The 22,886-nt window shown below is 40.6% G+C and overlaps 1 long non-coding RNA gene across 2 annotated transcripts in view; it reads right to left on the reverse strand.

Annotated features, from left to right (window-relative positions):
* Positions 1 to 1,444: 1,444 nt before the first annotated feature.
* Positions 1,445 to 22,886, reverse strand: part of LOC118697894 (uncharacterized) — a 143,104-nt gene continuing 121,662 nt past the window's right edge. Inside the window, exons 7-8 of one of the 2 annotated variants that reach the window (XR_008508405.1) lie at positions 12,930 to 16,494; positions 1,445 to 4,027 (exon numbers count right to left, since the gene is read on the reverse strand). This is a non-coding gene — a long non-coding RNA (uncharacterized LOC118697894). Of the gene's footprint in view, positions 4,028 to 10,400; positions 16,495 to 22,886 lie in introns of those variants that run through there. The other variant, XR_004981816.1, reaches the window with a different exon arrangement.

A 22,886-nucleotide genomic window follows, 5' to 3' on the forward strand; every position in this document is an offset into this window, starting at 1 on the left:
GAGATTTTGTATGTGGCTCTGCAAGATGAAAAATTTGGGCTAATCTGGAAGAACAAAGTACAATGTTGTCTAGGGTATGCTCAGAGCCAACGTAGCACCACCAGGCAAGGGTCCTGCTTTAGAGCTTTAACACAAGGAAAGTATCTGCTGCTGCTGCCCTTGCCAAGAGAGACCAAACATATTTTTCCTTCGATGTATTCGGTATCTCAGGAGGCTGAATCAATTCAAAAACATAACGGTCCTAGCAGTTTAACAGCAGTTTAGACCAAAACTTCCTGGTGTTTTCACTGGAGAATTCAAAATATACAGGTTGTTTTCCTCATCAAACCACACAGGCAAAAGCTTGGTACCACCTGAAAACTAGGACTGAATTATCCTGGTTTTTAACAGGGAGACATGACAAACTCTCAGGTGGGTGATTGTACTCCAGAACAAATGGCAGAACTTTTGTTTTTAGGGCAAGAGCTGTTCAAGGTTAGCTAACAAGTTGCTCATAGCTAGACACAAGTGATTTGAGTTGAAATTACCGGTAGAGCTTAATTTTTAATAAGCTTTTAGACTTTCATTTTTTATTTTACATGTGTTGCCTACTATTGCATTCAAACACCATCCCAGCTCTGCCCACTAGTTCGACTTTCTAGCAGAAAGAAGGACCAGATGGACCCTATTTAAGAAAGTCTGTGAAGGGGAAAATAACTCCTTCATTTTGTGGATAAGGTGGGGGAGGTTAAAACTTTTGTTAATGGTATCTGTAAGGTGAAGATGTTGTCCATGGTTCATTTTTCAGGAGGGAAACTAATTTGGCTTTTATTAATTATGTTGTTAGTGGCCACAGACGGTTTCATTCTTTATCAGAGTGATAGTCTAGGGGAACAGATTTTTGAAGGAAAAGGACAGAATCATCTGCTCATGTAGCTATTAATACAAGTATCTGTGCAATTACTTTGCTTGAGAGTATCTCTGCTTGAATATATTGGGCAAATTAATCTGCTGCACTGTATTTCTGAAACATGTTAGGGCTTAATGTTTAGAATAAATAAATCCTGTGTTTATTCAGGCCCACGTTTCAAAAGCTCATTTCAGATGTTGCGGACATCACATAATTTTAAGAGTTTTAATTTGTAGAAGTTGCCCTTTTGTTCCTGTAATACATCAGCGGTGTCAAAGATGACATGACAGTCATTACTGGTCTTTTCAAGTTTGCTCTTTTTCTTTAGGAAGCTGGTATTTTTATTTGGTGTTGGAATTCTAGTTTCACAGTTGTCCTTCAGGTATTCTATCTAACTTTTACCATTCTGTATCTTTCTCCATTTAAACTCTTCACAGCTCATGCCATTTATACTGCTGCAGTGTGTTCTGTGTTGCTAATTTGATGATATGGGGTTGTATCTAATGAGACTTTTGGAAAAAAATATTCAGGCAGAATATAATTCCCCATATTGCATTTGAAGTGTCATGTTAAGCTGTTTTTCACTTGCAAAACAAGTATTCTAAGTAACAAATATATTTTTCACTGGAAATAAAAATCACAGGATGCTACTGAGAAATATCATTAAAACAGTTTGAATACATGTTTTTTACAATTTTACATGATTTTAGAAGTTCCTGAATCAAACATATTAAAAAGGGTGGGAAATATTCCTAAAATCCACAGTAAACTTTTCAGATAGGCATGCAATGCTTCTGGCATATTGTTTTTAATTCTGAATATATTATCTCTTAGCTTAACAAAGAAAAGAACATAATAATGTACATTTTTTGCCTTGTGCCAGACTGCTTCCCCTCTTTTACAAGGAAGTTTCTCATGTCTCATGTTCTTCCTAATTTTTCCCATTTATAAAATTGTGCTATGAAAAAACAAAAAAATGTCAGGAGAACTCATTAAGGAATTACATATGTGCAAATAAGTTGTAAAGCAGCACACCATAAACTGCTCTCACAACTATCTTCAAGAAGTATTTGGGAAAGAGATTTGCATCTTAGATTAATGTTGCCAAAATGGTAGTCCAAAGTTTAGGCCTAAATAGTTTGGGCCTAAATAATTTGTTCTGCATCATCGTCTTTGTTCTCTTCCATTGTGACCTGCTGTGCCCAAGCACAGATAGGGCAGAGAAGTGGTGGGTACAGATGGTGTGTATTTGCCTTCATTTGATATCAGAAATAGTTTCTGAATTGGCAACAGGCTCAGGAAATTGCAATGAATGGATCAGAGACAATCCAGTGCACAAATCAAGGAAACGTTGCCTGTGCTCTTGCAGGCATCTGAGGGAGTTATTCACTGGCAATAGGAATATTTCTAAGTTTTTGCTGACTTGAATGCTACTTTGGAAAACAGCAACTGTAAAGAATTATTACTTTATCCGTCTGTAGTATGGGCATGGCCTGCTTCTAGGTTTGCCAAGAAATTCCAGTAGAGAAGAGCGTGATGGAAATGCACATTAAAACACTGCCTGGCTTGTTTGCACATCTGTGGGTTCAGAACTGCCAGAATAAACAGTTATTGCTTCTTATAGCCATGATGATGCAAACCCAAATTTTGAGTAAAATCTGAGAGGCCCCTGCTGCAATGAGATGGTGCATTTGCTGAGGCTGCAGTTCACTCACGGGCTGAGAAGAGCCCGGCCACACCAGGAAAATAAAGCTCAATTGACATTTTCCTGCTGGGACCATTTGCTACCCCTTAGGGCTGCTGAACTCCAGAGCTATTTCTCTCTTCTCCTGTAACAGCCATCTGTTAATAGCATGTTTAGCACATTGCACTGGGAACAAGAGGGTGACAGGGTGGTAGTTGAACTGTGTATATGAGGAACGCAGCAGTATCATGTGCTTCCTGCTCTCCAGAGCCTGACAACAAAACAAAACAAGAATGCCATTGAGAGCTGTTGTTGCAGTGGAACAAAGCATAATAAAATCTCTTCAAAGAGCCATCTGGACTGTGCTAAGGATGCTGCTCCATGCTAAATGCATGTCTTTTAGCAAGCCTGTGTTATGATCAATGTCTAGGGTTCTTTGATCTTTTCAAGCAGACTCAGGCTGGAGAGCTGCACAAGTTGACAATAACTCTTGCAGATTATCTTGATGATAACCCTTGGAGGTTTGATTGCAGACTGTGCTGACCTGGTGTGAGAGGGCTGAGTGTGAGAGGAATGTTCTTAATGCCTTTTCACATATTTATTTTTGAATTTTTTGAAGACACTCTGTAACATATCCTTGTGTTTTTTCTATCCAAATGACTAGGTTTGGATGTGAGGCATGGGCTTGAGGAGGTTGGATGACAGACTACCTTTAGTCAGCATAGCAGTCAAAGTCATACAGACTGCAGTGAAGAAGAGGTTTTACCTCTATTTGTAAAGGTCAGCAGAAAGACCAATAGTAACAGAGAATAAATCATCCTATGGCTATTTTTCCTTCAGTGATGAAATCCAGTTACTCTATAATCCATGCCTGCTGAAAGGTGACATTTTAAGTACTATTGTTCTCTTACTGTCTTGAAATCAATTGTCATAAGCATTTGTTGACAGTTCCTATTCCCTACAGCAGAAATAAAATAATAAATTATGTTTAAAGTCATTGCCCTTTTACCTTGGGCTAATCCAACCATCCCTTGTGTTTTCTGCCAAGCATTCAATGTTGTGGTTCCTGTCCTCAGTGCTGCAGAGTCAGCTCTCTCACTCCTTCATTCTTGTGCCTCCTTACCATGGAGAACACAGACAAAGCCGAAGGAACTAGAGTGTCTGTGATATTCCCACTTCACAGCAGTTCTTGTCCTGCACACAGATTTGTTGGAGCTACTGGCAAGGTGACATGGCCTGTAAGAAAGGTTGTTCTGGATTTTTCAAGGGAAGCTGGAGTCAAGGCAAATAAATCTCAGGATCAAGAAGATTTGAGAAAATGTTTGTGCCTTTGAAAAACTTTTTCCTCAGATGGTTCTTCATTTCTGCCAAATGAAGTTCAGTGTTAATCCAAGTCCAGGTGTGTTGTCTGTGGAGCAGGAGAAGGCCTTGGTGGAAATGGTACATTACATGTCCTGGATGTGAAGAGCCAAAAGTTAAATGTGTACAGTCCCAATAGCCAAGTGTGAGAAAAAGATGATGCAGTTTGCCTCTTTGAGTTTTGACATTGAAAGAAATAAAAATAATTTCTCTCCTCTGGTCTCTTTTTAAGTGAAGCTGATATACAAATCATGCAATTACTGGCTTTTTTATCCAGACTGCTTTCCTTAAAGGGAGATATTATACTTGCAGCTTTGAAAGCCAAATATTAGTTATGAAATGAATACAACAAATTGAAAACATTATTAACATGAGAATTAATGAACCTTATTATGTCTGTCAGACATCCAGAAACCCAAGGGGTATTTGCACTGATACGAGCCAGTGACCTGAAAAGATTAAGCATTACCAGCTAATTATGATGTCCTTATAGCAGGGATCCTTTGCATTAATACTGAGACTTTCCCTTTTTTTGCCACAGACCTTATCTGGGCCATCAGAACTCCAATCTGTGAGTGTGTAGTTACTGCCTTTTCTATTTGCTGAAGAGTAAATCCCTGTGCCAATAATAGTAATTGCCTGTATGGGAAAGAAACATCATGAGAGCACTTAAATGTATTTGTAACTATTTCTAACTGTTGGAAGTGAAGAGAAGGAGCCAGAAACATGTGAGGAAGCAGCTGCTGTTGGCAGCCAGTCCCGTGTGCTCTGTGGGACACAGTCTGAGAACCTCTGTGTTGGAGGAGGAGGCTGGGTTGCAATTGCAGCCTGTGTTGAAAAATATTGCCAGCAGAGCTTTGCCCACTGAAATGACACCAGAGAAAAGTAAGGAAAAGCTTTACTACAGAGTAAAGTAGTATTACTCAGTATTGAGTTAGTAATACTCAGTTAGTATTACTCAGTTATGCACCTTCAGGTGTCTTGAAGCTTTAGTCCAGACTTTTTTTTAATCACAAATAAATTATATTTTCTAAGCTGACTGCAATGAATCCTCTCTGGGACAGCTGATGAATCCAGTAATTAAAAGAACTGTTGTGTTGGAACAGACCAAGCAAAGATTTCTCTCTCATGTAATCCTCCCTCCAGTATTGCCCCAAGATGGAAGGAAAGAATATGAGAAACAGTACATGTGGAAGGCGTGTCCTCCTGCCATACCCTTCATTCTTCCAGAGAAAGGAAGCTTAGGAACTCAAAAAATCAGCTGTTGAAATCCACCACAAACACATATTTGATTTGTGTTTCACTCCACTCTTGGCAGCAGCAATTGCCTCAGTTGTCATTCAATTATCCAGGAAAATGTCAATTTTGATTAAATCTCTTGTTGCATTCTGCAAAGCTTTGCCCTAATCCCAGAACATTTATATAAGCTTCTGTGATGTTGCTGTTCCAGTCTGAATGTCACAGCACTCCCTCCCTAATCTGACATGCTCTGTGGCCTGGCGCATCCCCGTTGTGCTGATTTTGGCTAGGGGAGAGTTAACTTTCTTCACAGTGGCTGGTGTGGGGCTGTGTTTTGGATTTGGGCTGAATACAGGGTTGATGATACAGAAATGTTTTTGCTATTGCTGAACAGGGCTTACACAGAGCCTGGCCTTTTTTTACTTTCCTACTGCCATGCTGGTGGGGAGACTGGGGATGCATGGAAGGCTGGGAGAAGACACAGCCAGAACTGGTGACCCCAACTGACCAAAGGGATATTCCAGACCAAATGACATCATGCTCAGTATATAAAGTAGGGGGAAGAAGGAGGAAGGGGGGGACATTTAGAGTGATGGTGTTTATCTTCCCAAGTCACTGCTATGTGTGATAGGGCCCTGCTCTCCTGGAGGTGGATGAACACCCACCTGCCCATGGGAAGCAGTCAATTAATTCCTTGATTTGCTTGTGTCTATGGCTTTTGTTCTCCCTATTAAATTGTTCTTATGTCAACTTACAAGTTTTATTTTGACTCCCCTTCCCATTCCTCTGGGTTGAGGGAAGAGCAGGAGATTGAGAAAGCGGCTGTGTGATGCTTCATTTCCTTCATTTTAAGCTGGGCTTTAACCACAACACACTTCCAGCAGGACTTTCAGGGTTAGTCACACATCTTTGTAACTAGCATGAGGAAATCTTGTCAGTACTTCTTTTATCACTACCTTAGGTCAAAACTATCATATTAGGAGGACTTTGAACCAAATAGGCTGTCCCTTTTTTTTTAGCAGGAACTTCTCTGAAACAGGGCAGATGTATATGAATATGTGCATCACAAAACTTGTAGTTCTCCCTCTGCTGAATGGGAAAGGCAAACAGCAGACTCAGTAATAAAAGCTAATTCCCTACTCCAGAGGCAGGAGGAGTTCAGTGACAAGGACACAGACACAATTAGGAAGAAGATGATTTCTATTTAGGTATGTCTGGGGGACCATCTAACCAGTGCAAAACTAAAATAAAATTTATTACACTCAACTTTCTTCAAACTAATGTTTTTTACTTTGGCATGAGGAAAACAGCATGCAGGACTACATTCCTCCATTTTATTCTGATTCATGCATACTCAATCACCCTGAAGCCTTTTTGATAAAGGTGTCATCACTGTATGGAGTGGATATTTCACAGGAGCAGTAACTCTCAGTGGGTCCCATAGCCCTAAAGCTTGTTCAGGGAGCAATGCAAAAGGTCAGAAGAATTGAGAATCCTTTAAAGAATGTTTAGAGAAGACCTTTAAAGAAATAGCTCTTCTTTCCATGAAGTTTCCTAGAAGCTCTCCAAGGCAGAGCTGGGAGGGATGGGAGCACTAAGAAAGTAGAACAAGATTATAGATCAGTTGTCAGACTGACAAAAAAATCTTTCCTTCTTTGGACAGATTGTTTGCTGAGGATCATTAAACATTTAGGACTTTTTTTTCCTCTTTCTTCCCTTAATTTTTTTTGTTGCAATTCCTTTCAGACCTAGTGATATAAATATGAAACACCATTATGGCAAAATAATATCCCATTTGTTTTCTGAAGCCAATCTTTCAGTTCTGATTAGAGAGAAGAGGTGTTGGAATTTAATATATTCAGTTGCTCTGAGAGCAGACTGCTCTGTAGAGGCATTTCAAGGTCTCAGTAAACAAACAGAAATGTAAACAGTGCTCCTGCCATTTAAACTTGAAGCTAGCCCTATATTTCCAGTCAAGGATGTCCTCAAGCTTAGCAGAGGAAGGAGAAGGAAAGAGGGATCCATCTCTTCTCCAGTGAAATCTGTCCAAATCTTGGAGCTAGGTTCAGTGTGATAAGGGCATTTATGTGCCCATTTTCGACTTCAGTCATTGCCAAATGGTCAAAATAGAACCATCATTTCCACCACCTACCTCATGATGAGTTCTCTATTCAGTGTCAGTAATGATTAAGTTATTTTTGGTTGTGAATGTAATTTTTTCTTATGCAATTGCTACAGCAATACAGTCCCTAGAAGGAACAAGCCTGAAATGGGGTAGGATTATTTCTATCAGTACAAAGTATGAACATACTGAAATGGATATTTCTGTATCTCCATAAACAAAGTGATAGCATTGTGCTGATTTGGAGAAGGGTTTAAGTTGTATAAACATGGGAATCTGACCCAAGTGGGTGAGGGAATAGAAGAAGGTGTTGGATGACACAGGAAAAATGGGAAAATGTAAAATCAGTACTGCCTTGAATGTAAAGAGAAGCCTGTATGAAAGTCAATGAATCACAGACATGAAGATGCAGGAGCAGGAAGAAGAGCTGATTGGAAAATCGTTTTTTTACTCATATATTTTCTGGTAGAAAATGAACAAACCTTGAATAAGGATCATTGTTTGAGACTTTAACTGGAAAAAAATGAACCACCTACCACATTTAAACAAATGCTGGCTGTCACTATTGACAAACAATAAATGAAAACTGAACTAACATCTCTGCCCCCCACCTCTACTTTTGATGAGAAATGAACCTTTCCACAGAAATGCATGTGGTAATAGAAAAAACCAAGGCGGGGGACAGACCACAATGAATAAAAAATTTCAGACACTTTGGGTTTTCCTTTCTGCTATGCTTCCTGAGGCTGGACTGGTTGCTTCCTAATCTTTCTTGAGGTCCAGCTCCAGAGCACAGTCTGGGCATTAGTAAACAGCCCTAAGGATCTTTTCTGTGCTCCTGCACTGGGTGTGCACAGCACTTACACTCTAACAGGAGCTGTGCAGGCCCTCAGGAGCTTCAGAGACCCCATGAAACCCACAGCACAAACAAAGGTGCCTCAAAGCTGAACTGTACCTGAGCCTGGCAAAAATATTATTCCAGCATTTCCCATTGATGATGCTGTTACTGAAGGAGCACATCTTCCCATTGCAAACCCTTCTCTTAAGCTGAATGCTTTCTAGTGAGGCTCAAGTAGGCCATATTGAGAATATATGGGTTAGTTCCTGCCCAGCTAACACCCAGAAACAGGGTTTCTTTCCCAGTTCTCTATATTTTCTCACTACTGAAGTGAGATAAGAACCTCCAGAGGTGATCTGCTGCATCTGTGAACAAGTTTTTAAACTTTCTTCCTAACAAGCAGGAAGAAAGCCCTTTTAAGAAGATTCAACATAGTTTGCACTACACGTTTGCACAGCCAAAACCTGCCAAAGTAAATCCCACCTGTATTGTTGGCTAACTCCTGGTGTTGCACTCCTTGGATTTACTAAGTCCATGTGTTGCACTCTATTTTCAAAATTAGGAAAATGCTCTTCACACATAGGAACAGGCTCCCCAAGGAAGTGGTCCCAGCATCAAGCCTGACAGAGTTCAAGAAGCATTAGGACAATATTCTCAGGCATATGGTGTGATTCCTGGGGTTGCCCTGTGCAGCTGGACTCAATGATCCTTGTGGGTCCCTTCCAACTCAGCATATTCTGTGATTCTGTGATTGACAGAGTTCCCAACCTCCAGGAGCCCAGAGCATCCTTCCCCAGCTCTGCAGCTCCACCACACGCCTGCACAATAGACACAGCCTTTTGGCCATCTCTGCAGATAAGTCGTCATCCCTGTCCCCCTGTGTTGTAGGGCCTTGTTCATGAATGTAGGTTGGATTTGGAAATGTTCACGTACCTCTGCTGACTTCCAGAATTAGAATTAACTCTGTTTTTTGTAAAGAAGGCAGGTTAAATGTTACACTTGCTACACCCAACTAGTGCATGCCATATTCCTGCTCCTCCTCTGCTCCCAGGTGACCCACCAACCTGGAAGGGCCAGGTCTGAAAAGCATGCTTACCAGCTGTGACCTCCCTCAGAAAGCTGAAAATCACTCCCCATTGCCAAGAGCAAGAAGATAGGCTGCAGCTTTGAGGCAAGCTCCTATTTGCATAAGAAGAATAACCAGTTTCCTGCTATGTCAATAGGAGGCAGAGGCTTCTGTTGTCCAGCTAAAAGCAAAAATAAAAGGTATTGCTTGGCTGTGACTGGGTCATAAACATCCTGCAAGCACTGCTGGTGAGCTGGGCAGAGCCAATGGGAAGCAACAGCCCCTCCTGCTCCCCTTCCTCCCAACACATCTGTGCCCAGCAGGTGTGTGAAGCAAGAGAAGGCACTGGGCCCTAATTTTCCTCTCATGGCCACTTTACAGGATGGTGAAGTTATTCTTGGTTGCAGTACTGGTCCTGTGGCTTGTGAATGAGTAGTGCTCTGCAAGGATTCTTTTTTTATCACTTCATAGCTAATGGGGTGATTTCAGAGTGTTCTCGTGTACAGTGGCTGCAGTCTCATTATATATTTAAGTGCAATTACTGCCTTGGTTCCATTCTCACACAATATCTCTCCTCAGGACTGCATTTCTCCCATTCTGTTTTGTCACGTTTGCTAAGCAAAATCAGCAAGAGGCTAGAATTGTTACTAGCTGTGCAATAGCCCTTTGGAGCTCAAGATTCCTGTAAATTTAGCTTCACCCCTCCCAGGTGTGAAATTGCTTGTTAGCTCAGGTTTAGTAGGACCCTGGGAGAATGGAGGGTAAGAAGAAACAACCAAGACAGGTGTAAGACAATAATGAGGGAAGACGTGACACAAACTGATTGGCACATGGGAGTAGTTAAAACAAGAATGAGGAAGACAGGCATACATACATACATATGTATATATATATATATATATATATATATATATATATATATGTATGTGTGTGTGTGTATAACAGAACCATAGACTTATAGAATAATTTGGGTTGAAGGGACCTTAAAGGGACCTTAAAGATGCTCTAGTTGCAATGTCCTTACCATGGAGAAGGGACACCTTCCACTAGACCAGGTTGCTCAGAGCTGCATTCAACCTGGCCTTAAACTCTTGCAGGCATATATATTTACATGTTTCTTCCCAGGGAATCTCATGATTTTAAGACAAATCTTGTGGACCCTACATGTTAATATGCTTCTGAAAGACTGACACAGAAAGCAAATCAGTTTGAAAATATTACAAATGTTACAGAACAGCAACCTGGTAAATTGACAAGACTGAGATGAACCCATTGTTTCTGCTTTAAGTTACTGAATGTCTTATATAGAAGGTACCCTATAATTCCAAGAGTTAAACTTCAACCAAAATACAGTCTTCAATATAACAGGATTTTCTCTGGCCCACCTCAACCACACCTGGAAGCAGGTTCCCAGCAATGCTTACCTCACAGGTAATTCCCAGCTTCATTGAAATTAAAAGGTTGCTATAACAACACGATGCATTTGTTTCCATATAGCTTTCCTTTGCTTATTTCTCATCATCTCTTTTTAAAATATCAGTTGCCATAACAACAGAACATAGTATCTTAAGTGCACCTTTCATGTATATTTATATAGTATAATTAAAGGTATGGGATTGGGTCAAGCTTTGGGTTGGTTTAATTCAAATCTCTTGCATGAAACATTCCAACACTCCCACTCTTAGAAGTAAGAGTAAGTTCAGATAGGCCCAGATTTGCATTGACACTGCCTCTTGCAGCTGTAAATATACTTAATTTTTCAATGCCTCCATTGTTAATTAACTGTTGATGAGTCTGCTAAGTTATAAGCTATTGGCATGGCTCACTCTTTGGGTCTTTGTCTAAGCAGCGATTTCTACTAATTATAGTTGTGTTTCTGTTCTTACTAGCTAAGCTGATCACTCTCAGAGGAATATGAGGCTTCCCTGAGTGAAGCAGAGAGCTGAAACAACCAGCCTGCTGTCTCGCTTTTGGAAGGAGACTGACAGGCAATTCTGGCTCTGCACCCAGGTTTTTTTCACCACTATAGTGGTATGACCCAAAATCACCTTGAAAAGAGAATGGTGTCTCCTCATGCAGATGGAGCTATGTCCCTGAATTTTCTTTCTACACCAGAATATTCAGAGAAAGAGGTCATGATGAGCTGGAACAGAGCACCCAGCTTCCACATGCTGCTGTACTGGCTGCGAAGTGCTGTGAGCAAGAGCAGCTCCAAGTTACTTCATTCAGAACTGTATTTGTCAGTGGGGTGAGCACCACCCTCCATGGGGACACAAGCCATATCCAGTCTGTTCCTTTCGGACCTTGTGAATTCCCCAAGGACACATTACAGGGCTCACTCACCTAGAGGAGGACTCAGAGAGGGATAGCACAGGAGGAAGCAAGGAAGACACTGTGATAACTGCATCTTTCATTATGACTGTGGGGACAGTTACTATAAAAGGAAAGTAGTGATTTCTGGTTTATGGCCAATATCAGTACTTTTTTCATGGAGAATATTGTGTGATCTGGAGTGCTTTGAGTTAAGATACAGGGCAAAAGCTGTATGAAAAATGAGTTATGGAAATGATCTCTCTGACCTCCATGCTAACTGTTAGTATGAACACGAAAATAATCATTGAGGAGGGGAATAGTAAAAGATAGAAGTACTGATACTTTCAATTTTAGTCTTTTAACATTGACACAGAGTCACAAGTGCAAATTACTGCAATCACTGCTCTGAGTGGCTAGGTCAGGTTGATCCCACACTATTCACATACTTCTTTAGAGAGAGCTCTGCTCTGGATACCAGAGATTACAAGGCACCACAGGCTATAAGCTCTCTGCATGACTATCAGAGAGATCCAGAGTCCCTGCAAAATCCCAGCTGGAACATTCTGTGATTATCAAAATGCAAAGGATAGGTCTTTATTATTTCTATTCTGCTCTTTTTCAATAAGACAGTAGGGCTTTGACTGAGGTAAGCCAGGACTTCTATCAGCCCTTCAGCCCCTGCTTCAACAGTTTTCGGTGTTCCCCTTGACACCTGCAGGTTTCCCAGGCAGCTGCAGTTCCAGCTGTTTAGCAATGAGGGCAGATGAGGCACAGCTCCCCTCAGGATCACCCTTGGTCTTTTCACTCAACCATGGCATTCTGCCACAGGGTCATGGAATGGGGCATCTTGAGGACGCCTACACAAAACCCACCATTAACCCCAAATGCCACCTGTGGGATGTCTCTAGATAAAATGGAGCTATAAAAACAACCCAGTCTTAACATGGACAGCACTCAGAGAAGTAAGATCATCCTCTACAGGCCTGAAAATTTATAGGGATTTTTCAGGCACTTAGTACTTATTTAGCTTCTACTACACCATTCAAAAACATAGGCACATCTGTGTCCTTGTCAAACCCATATTAGTCACACAATACTCAGTCTGTAATGTTTTAGTGGGCACATCAATTCTTCAGACTCCACTGTGGGGTTGGTGCTTCCTTGCATCCACATTGAGGTTGGTATTAGAGGATTACTGAGAAAACTACAAAGCATTCCCACCTCACTTCCCTGAGCTATTGGCAAGAATTCTTTCAGTAGCAGATTCCCTAACAAGACAGATGGATTTGTCCATTAACATGATGGTTACAGATCTGTGACTTCTTATTAATAATCAAAAAAAATTGTGCAATATCCTCTCCTTCTCTCCCACACTCAGATTGCCAGGACCAAGTGCTCTTTCATCACTGTGGTTAGTACCTCTGCATCTGTCAAGCTGAGCTTGATCCTGGAGGTCATTAGCAAAGGGAAGCAGCTGTGTAATCAGGTTGTGCGTTAATGATCTATGGCCATATGTGACTATTAAATGGATGTAGGCATGCACCAGACAAATTAGGAGTTCAAAGTTTTTCCGGGGGAGAGAGAGTGCAGTGTCTGCTGGTCCAAACCCCTGCTGGGGTGCAGCAGGACTGTGTGGCTGCAAATCTACAGTGCAGTGTGCTGTTCATTGCAAACTGCTTGACCAAATGTGCTTCGTTCTGACCACACACACTTAAGTATTTGTCAGTCTTTTGTCATAAGGCCATCTCTGCATTTTGAGTGTAATCCATGAGCATTTTGAGTGTAATGCATGAGCTGGCTGCTCTTAAAGAGAAGGGGAGCCAGGAGTGGTGGGAGCAGGGCAGAAGGGACAGTAGCCTCACAGCAAGATCACAGTCCCCCAGTAGTGAAGCAAAGCAAGCAGAGCAAGTCTAGTGAGGGCAACCAGGATCATCCTCCAGCTCAGCAATCATAGTGACAAGCAAGGTCCAAAGCCAGACCAAGAAGATAATTCAGCACATCAAGGTCAGGATTAGCAACATATGAAGATCCATGTAAGTGTACTTACAGTAAAGCTAACGAAAGAACAAGTGCAACAATTTAAATATGAATATGAGTCTAGAAGCAAAGGAAATAGCAGAGTTTTTACTTGTCACAGCTATTCAAGATTAGGGTGCTTTTCCTTCTTTGGAAACACTGGTCTTTATTAGTGGCAGACTTTTTGTCCCGCTGCAGAAATGTTCCATAAATAATCAAGAACCATTTGCCTGACAAAGCTGAGTGCTGGCCCTCAGGTAGAAAGGAAAGCAGTGAAACCTACATAGTAAGAACTTCAGTGATGGGAGTGGCAGGCTGAAATCACTTTTGTTTCTGACACTGACAGAAAAAAGCAAGTTCTCCTGGAATAGACTGTAAACCAGTTCAGGTTTCAGGTTGCTATGGTAGACGCCTGGGATATGTGTCACAAAAGTTAGTGTCTGCCTCAAGTCCCTTGAAAAGATGAGTCACTGTGTTTGCACTTTGGATGCAACTGGAGGTGAATCCACCTGCTTCTCATGAGCATGTGCTGGAGCTTAAACACTCTTCATAAGCAAGTATCTCCTTCATGTAGAGGTGCATATTTCAGCAGCACAGCTGAGCAACTGGTCACTTTTTTGAAAACCCTGTGAAAGAAGACAAGAAGAAATAAACATGCAACAAATCTGGGAAATATTTAAATTCCATAAAACTGATTAAATAAGTGAAGACAGATATTTCATCCTGATTCTGCGAGTTGATCAGTCATGCTGGGAAATGTGACCACTGTTTCTTAGGATTTGGTCTGTGGCAAGAAAGTTAAAGACAAGGAGAAACTGTTTATTCGTGTGCTTGGTCTTCATATGTGTGGTCTATTTTTCTAGCCAAAGAACTTAAGGTATATATGTGTCCACATGCATATGTGTATATATCTATTTATCTATCTCACATAGCTAAGGAGATCACAGTTTTATTGAGTTTGAAGGTACTTCAGAAGGTCATCTGGTCCACCTTTTAAGTAGGATTAGCATTGAATTGAGGCCGGGTTGTAATATATCCTCAGCTTTCCATTCAGAAGACAGAAAAGGGTAGCTCACGTGCCAGCTCTTTAAACTTTGCATTTTCAGCACCTATTTGTTCAGTGCAACTCCTTGGTCACCTGTAGAGCCCCAAACAAACAACAGAGTAGCTACTCTTCAGAAAAGCAAAGTTAAACTCTCCTCAGCAGCTGCAGAGCCATCCCTGAATTATGCTGGGTGTTTTAGAAATGTTACTTGTCATTCAGCCTCTCTTCTCCTTTCTCAGCTTGTGCAAAGAAGGGGAAGTGAGGGTGCTGGGCTGTTAGAGCAGATGAGATGAAAATGACCTTGTCATCATCTGAATTCTGCTTTGAGCAGTGCTGTGTATCCCTTAGAGGTGGATTAGGTTTCCACTGACAGGCTCTGGGAGACAGAATTTCCATTAGAATTAAGGGAAGAATATCTATTAGATAGATACAGCTCCTTATCTACACCTTGTCTCCTTCTCAAACTGTCTGTGTGCTATCTCTCATTCTCCTTGCCTGCTCTCACAGTTCCTCTGCTCATCAGATTTGTCTTGCTCTCTTCACCTCTCCCTGGGCTCTTCCTGCAAAGATAAAATAGTTCCTTTTGCCAGACATGTTGTGCCATTGCTCGTCCTTCACTTTCTGTCTTTATCTTCCAAACTAGGAGCTTCTCCTGCTGCAAGACGACTGGACCAAGCTGCATGCAGACTGTGCAAACCCACAACATGCCTCTGTTTCCAGCAGACACAGTGAAGTGCTGGGGTAACTTCTTGTCCTGAGATCATCCCAGCTCTATACCCAGCACCATTAAAACTTCTTCAAATTAGGCCAACAGGTAAATGTAGGTTTGTACTCCGATATCACACAGGGGTCCCAGCCTTGTTACACGAGGTCATCTACTAGTGCTTAAGCAGAAGGGGGCCTGAATCCTGGAGCTTTTTGCACTCTAGTTGAGAGCTGTACTGGAATAACAGAAGTAGCCACAAGGACATATGCAGCCGTCACTCAAAGCTGTGTTCTTATTCCTGCAGTCCCTGTTGGACTCTTCACTAGGAGTGCTTCTTGTGCATTGAATACTTTTTCCAAGTCAGAGAATTCTGTTGCCACCAAACCTAGGAAAAACTGATTTTACAACAATACCCATAGCTGAACCTGAATAACTCAACCTTCAAAATTTCATGCAAAACAAGACATACTGTTTTAACTTTACAGAAAGCCAAGAACCAGTGAAGATTAAACCACTCTTGTCCTGACTTTTGCAATATGTAGAAATATTCAGCCAAATATTGACACTAAATGCCAAATAAAAAACACTATCAAATGGAAAATTATAATGTTCAATCAAGAAAGAGTCAGGGGAGCACTTCTCACACTTAAAAAAATAAACTCTCCTTTAAATTGACCCATTTGGGTAGAATCACAGAATCCAGAATATTTCCCATCAGTACCACTTGAAATTTTTCTTGTGGGCAGGCTGATGTCTGCATTCATGTTCCTATGAAAGTCAAAGTACATTGTGAGTAACTGTGAATTTACAGGGCACCACACACCAGTTTGCACCTTGATCTCTTACGTCCACAGGACCCTTTAAAATATCTGATAGCTATGCTTGATAGAGCAGTGGGGCTACAGAATAACAAATACCATCAGCATTGCTTCGAAACACAACATTTTCTGAAGCCTTCCTACTGGGATTGGCAACCCTAAACATAGCAATGTTTTATAATAAATATCCACTCATGGATATTCATGCATGATAATTCTGGCAGGCTGGACAGTTATTTTGCGTTTGTGTTCTCCAGCCACTTGCAAAATAAAGTCTACCCTCCCTCACATCCATATGTTTTCATGACTAAGATTAATTCCTGCACAGCTCTCACAGTCCCTCAACTCTCATTCTTCACTGATCTTCCAGAATTGTTGTCTTTTGAGAACTGGGAGCTCCTGGAAAAAAAAAAAAAAAGGTATTTTGAACAGTAGCAGTATCAATGATGCAAAAAGCTGGAAACTTGAAAGCAAAAATACTTTCATGTGAAACAGAACATTCAGATAATTTTGTGGTAAAAGAGGATGCTGCATTAAACATGTCATTGAAACCTCCTTTCTAAATACAAACCATATTGCACTGCTTTCTCCTTTGCACTGCAACATTCAAAATTCATTAAAGTTTTCACCTGGGAAAGCTTGCTAGTTTCTCTCTCCATTGTATGCCATTTATGAGTCCTCTCTTTGTTTTTCCAAAACAAGCATGGATTTGGTACCATGGGTTTGGTAATTGATCCTCATCCCCTGGGAACCTTTTCTGTCAATAAGATACAATTAGGAATGCCAGCCTGCCCTGCTTTGCAAAGGAAACTAGCAATACCTGTGGGTAAACGTGCCATGTTCATAACAAGACCTGGCCTCATCAGCTGCATGGATTGAAGCAACTGCTGCAGATAAAAAATATCCTCCAGCTCATTCATGATGAGTCAATGTAGAACTAAGTTGCAAGTATGGGTATTTTATAATACTCGATTTAACTGTAATGTTATTCCCCCACCCTCTACCCTCAAAGTTCTATTGGTACCACAAATTAATGTCTTATTTCAGAGAGGAAGAGCTATAATACTCTTTTTTAAAATACAATAATACCTTTCTTGAAAATGCATCAGATAAAGAAGATAATTGAGCCATTATAAAAACACCAGAGAGAGAATCTTAATATTCACAGGCAAACCTTACAAATTAGGCAGAAGACTTAATTGTGGCATGCTGTCTCCAGATGCATTGATTTATTTTTGTGCTCAGAGAAGCAGGAAACTCCATCGTGCCTTTTGGCCATTTTTGGCCATTTCTGTTGTCTTGCAATCAAAGGGATGGAGTATTTGCTTAAAGCCATGCAATGGGACAAGGAATGTAAGAACAAACAGAGTTTTCAGGATTTTAGTGGGCAACGCTAACCAAAAGGACATATCTGAAGTACTTTGTACTTTGCAGTATCTCAAGGGTGAGAGACTGATGAGTCTCCCTGACAAGAGGTTGATTCCTTGTACACACAAGAGCCACACAGTAGAGATCAACTTTTATTGTCTTCTGCCACCTCTGAAGCCACATAATGGCAGAACTGCATGTTGCATTTGGGATACTTTTAACTTGCTGAACTTTTATTTCAGTTGCAATTGACTACCAAAGCTCCCTGAGGCTGGGAAACAGAGCATGGTGTAACCCTTGTTCCAGGGTAAAGGGGAGAAGGATGTAACCAGTTCCTTTTAACAGCCTTAGGAAATGCCAGGCACAACAGGGTCTGGCTCAGTTAGCTAATTGAAGCACCAGTTTCTAAACTGTATTCTTATCCTGCAGGTTTCCCCCAGAATTTAAAGTATGTCAGAGTGGGCAAAAGCCCACCCGTTCTCAAGAGAGGGTCTGTCACTGGTGAGGTGGAAGTGCTTGGTTAAAAAACATTTAGTAATGTTATCTTAGTAGACTTAAAACCCAACATTATGACCTCATCACAGTTTAAAATAGACTCTAAAGTAACACCAGGAACATCTCTTTTCCCAGACAGAGATAAACAGAAGGGCAAGATAAGTGCATGCTGTATCAGAGCGAAAGGGAATTGGCAGGTATAAGGTGGCCGTATGGACAATCTCTGGTCTTGCTGATATTTTAGAGAAGATTCAGTACCTTGCCTGGGAAAATATTTTTGAGAATTGTTATTGATTTGGAGTCTTGGGTAGAAGTTTTTTAACATGTAGGATAGCCCTGAAAATGCAGAGCTGCTTTCCTCAGAATATGCCAGGAAGATAAGGAAAAGAGAAATGTTTTGCCCCCATCCACCATCTGCAGGATTTAGTTGTTGTGAACAGAATGCAGTATCAGAGAACCATACCTTTGCCAAATATTTTATGTACAAAAGATCCCCAGTCCATAGAGGGGTAACTGCTGGACCTGAACCTTTCTATTTCTACATGTCTCAGGAAAATGCTTATGAGAGCTTAGTTTCCATCATCATTAAAGTTTGATAATGTTGTGATATTCTTCTCTCAGTCTTTGTAAATCATGGTTCAGATATCTCTGTCTTTCTTAGAGTAGAAAAACAACTATAAATTTGGTTTAATCAGTGAGACAACTTTAGCTTATGGCTTGTTGCCTTACAGTAACAGCACAAAGCAGCCAGAGGACACAAGAAAATCTGGCCTATATATCAACTGAAAAGGATGATTTAAGGTCTGAAGCCAGCACAATCACCAGGGCTATTAGATGCATCTCTGGTACCCTAAGGTTAAAGATATTATTCTTTCCGATTCTGTCCCTCCAGGTCTCCTTGAGACCAAGGCCCTCCTTGCTGCTGTGAGAGTTGGACAGATCTTGTGCTAATGTCAGATGGAGATTCAATACAGAAAGCTCTGAGGGCTCTGAATTCCCATTAATGGTTTGTAAAAATGTACAGTGTACTCTGTGCACAGAATTAGCTCAGCAAAGCCCACCTTATGTTCTCAAAATATAGATTAATATCTTCATCTTTTAAGAGTCAAATTGCAGTGTGTGAAATCATGATTTGTTTTCAAAATGCAGTTTAGCTCAGTTTAATTCAATTCAATCAACCTGGTCTAAACCAGAGGGCTTTTTGTGGGAGCCTAATGCAATGTTTTATCTGTTACAGTACTGCAGACTGGAGTTTACATTTTGAGATCTGCTTACTGCTGTCTTTGCACATCCTGACTCAGGGCACCTTTCACATGAGCATCATATTAGTATAAACCAGCCCCAGGCTTAGTTATGTTCCATCTAATTATACTAACTTAGGGCAGCTTTATATAGAAATTTGCATTCTCCCTGTCTTCTTCCTTACCATCACCCTTAATGCTCCCAAATGCCCCCTAAGTTAAAGAAGGTCTGGAGGAGAAGGAGTCTGGCCAGCTGTGCAGCAGCTGGTTCTTGCAGGCCATGTCCTCATTGCCCAGGTTAGCAGCAATGAAAATTCTGTGCTACAGATGCTGCACAGGACCCCAAAAATGATACCAGGGATTCAAGAAAGCAAAAGACTGAAATTCAAGTGGCCCAGAAATTCAAAAGGCTCAGATTTCTGACTGCAGTCAGCCAGGTTCTGCTGCCTGCCATTTTGTCTGATTTCCATAAACTGATCATTTCCTTGTAGAAGTAAAACTTTTAAAAGTAACCCCATTCTACACAGTTCAGATCATTTTGAGCATCAAAGTTTGAAGTCTTAGGATTAAACTTTTCATTGAGATCACATGCTATTTTGCAATTGAGAAAAGTAAATCCTGTTTAATCCACCAGTAATTCCAATGATTTATGTTGTTTCAAGAAGCTCTGTTGGTAAATTTCACCAGTAAAAAATGCTGGCCCAGAATACAACTGGACGTGCCAGAAGATATTTCACATTATTTTTGTGATGTTTGTTTGCTTAAATTTAGGGAAACTGAAAAACATTTGAAGTGCTACATAATACAAATTCAGAGCTTTAATTTTTGTTTAGTCAAAGCTTTTCTTCATATCAGAATTTCAGATTTCAGGGCATGAGAAAGTTTCATTTCTGATGCTGAATATTTCTACATATTTCTAAATATTCAGCATCAGGTCATTCTCCCCCTCTGCTTTGCTCTTGTGAGACCCCACCTGGAGTTCTGCATCCAGGTCTGGGGTTTTCAACACTGGAAAGACATGGACCTGTTAGAGCAAGTCCAGAGGGGACCAGTTAGTTGATCAGAAGGCTGGAGCTCCTCTCCTGCGAAGACACACGGAGGCAGTTGGGGCTGTTCAGCCTGGAGAAGAGAAGGCTGCAGGGAGACGTTATTACAGCTGTCAGTAACTAAAAGAGGCCTGCAGGAGAGCTGGAGAGGAGATAGGTAAAGACTTTGAACTGAAAGAGGAGAAATTTAGATTAGATTTCAGGAAAAAAAAATTTCTTGTGAGAGTAGTGAAGCAGTTGAACAGGTTGCCCAGAGAGGTTGTGGATGCCCCATCTCTGGAAGTATTCAAGGCCAGATTGGACTGGTCTTTAAGCAACCTGGTCTAAGGAAAGCTTCCCTGCCAGGGCAGTAGGGTTGGAACTGGATGATCCTCAAGGTCCCTTCCAACACAAGTCATTCTGTGATTCTATGACTGTAAATTAATATACCAAGCTTATAATCAATGTTTAAAATATAAAAGTGAAATGCTCTAGAGCTATTTTATCATTATCACAGCTTAAATTTCTACCCCAAATAATAAGCAAATTATAACTTGTTTCAAAATGAACTATTGGAATCTAACTGCATAACTATTTTTAAACAGATTTTTTTTCCTTATAAAAATACCTTTTTTGTCCCGTCTTTCCCTCTGTCCCATTAGATGATGTTCAAATCTGCATTTTCTTATGAGAAAACATTAGATTACAAAACTTCTGCTCAGCTCTGTTGATTAGACCTTCACGAGCACAGTTCAGTTTTTGTCATTTGAAAACTAAGATGTTTACTGACCTCTGGTATTCAGTTTTATCTTGTTGGGGAAGTTTAAGGAGGGTAGTGAGTCAGGCAGGCAAGAGATGGAGAGTGAGGAAAAATTAAATATAACCCCACCAATTTAATTCTATTTACAGGATTCTGGTTCAGTAAAGACAAGGTATTTTAGGATTTTGTGTTCCAATAAAAATATGAATTAATATTTCTACCAAGCCTGTGCTTTGCATTTCTCATTATTTTTATTTTGATCAAAGGAAAAACGTAACTCTAGCACAGAGCAGGAATAAAAGCTGTCAGATTAAAGCATGTTCAAGCAAAATGCACTGGACGTATTATTATTATTGAGCTTACCATGTGGCACTATTTCCATATTACTCATCAGAGCCTTTTGGAAATTAAGCCATCTTTTTGATATGCGTCCTTTAAGCAGCAGAGCAGGAAAATGTTATATTAACCAACATTTGCAAAAGTGTGAAAGAATGCAGTGGCAGCTGGGGGCATCAGGCAATGGGTATTGCTGAACTTTGCTGAATATAGTTGTAGAGAGGCAGCTATAGTGCGTAGAAGCCTCCTGTGTAATCACTTCAGACATCAGTTAACTTTTCCATTATCATCCCTTCCAAACATCCTTTCAGCCTCTTTCTTCCAGACATAGAACTTCCTTTTGTTTCCAATCTACTGCAATTTTATGTTGTGCTGCTGCAAACAAATGTGAAATCTATTTTGTGTTTTTCAGCTTGTACTCTCCTTTTTGTTAGGCATCAGCAAAACTAACATCAATTCCAGGGTGGTTCAACCTTATTTAAAATATTCACCACTTAGAAATTGTACTAGGCTCTGTAAAAGGGGTGGAGAAGGTAGCCTGGAGGTGGTAAACACATGAAGCATCACCTGAATGCAGTTAAGTACTACTATTAATATTTCAGAAGTCATTCCAGACCGGACCAGCAGAATTATTACAGAGAACACCAGACAGTTTCCAAGGTACCTCAAGTTGTCTGTAAGACCTAAAATAGATAAAAAATACAGAGTGAAGAATAGCTGTCCATGACAGTTACTGTTACCTGTACACCTTCTACCTGGTACTTATCCTTGGCTTTTAGGTGCTTTCCCAGACATCATCAGACAGATAATGGTGTGAGAGAAGCCACAGAAAAGAGTTTCTGTCTAGTGACAACCAAAGTGCAGGGCATCTTTCAACTACCTTAAGACAAACCACAGCCAGTCTAACTTAAACTTGGTTTATCAAGAAAGGAGAAAGAGGAGATGTCAGCATGGAAATGTTCTGTGGGAAGTAACCAGCTATAGACATTTTAAGTGAGAAAGTCAGACTACTGAGGTGCACCCAGTTTAGTAGAGAGAAGAAAGATGCCCAGCATCTTCCAAAAGAGAAGAATGTATTCTTGTAGGGTTTTTTTTTTTTGTTTTGGTGATATATTTTATTTTTTTTTAAGCCATATCTGGCAGGGCATTTAGGCAGGTCCTGTGAGGTCCATTAATGAGTTTTATCCTTCCTGTCATTAGGTTTTGATTTTACTTCTTAATTTTTAGATATATAATTTCACTTTTGTTGATGTGCAAAACTCTGAGTGCTTCTTACTTCTCCCCTTCTTACATACTACCTTTGTCTCATCTTTTGTCTCTAAGACACATATACCACCCCCCACACACACCTTTTTGATCTATTTTTGCTTTGCACTGACACCTCCTTCACAGAGCATGCAGCACTAAGTTCCTGCTCAGCTTTGATTTCTAGTACTTTTCCATCTTCCTTTGTCTTCCCAACTCTGAAGACCCACTCCTGACAAGACCATAGAGTAGGGTCTTCCAACTTTTTTTTTTCAATTTCTGTATAAGAAGAAATCTTCTAGATGGGCCAGACAACACTTT

The sequence above is a fragment of the Molothrus ater genome, chromosome 5 (assembly GCF_012460135.2).
Source record: "Molothrus ater isolate BHLD 08-10-18 breed brown headed cowbird chromosome 5, BPBGC_Mater_1.1, whole genome shotgun sequence".
Taxonomy (NCBI): Eukaryota; Metazoa; Chordata; class Aves; order Passeriformes; family Icteridae; genus Molothrus; species Molothrus ater.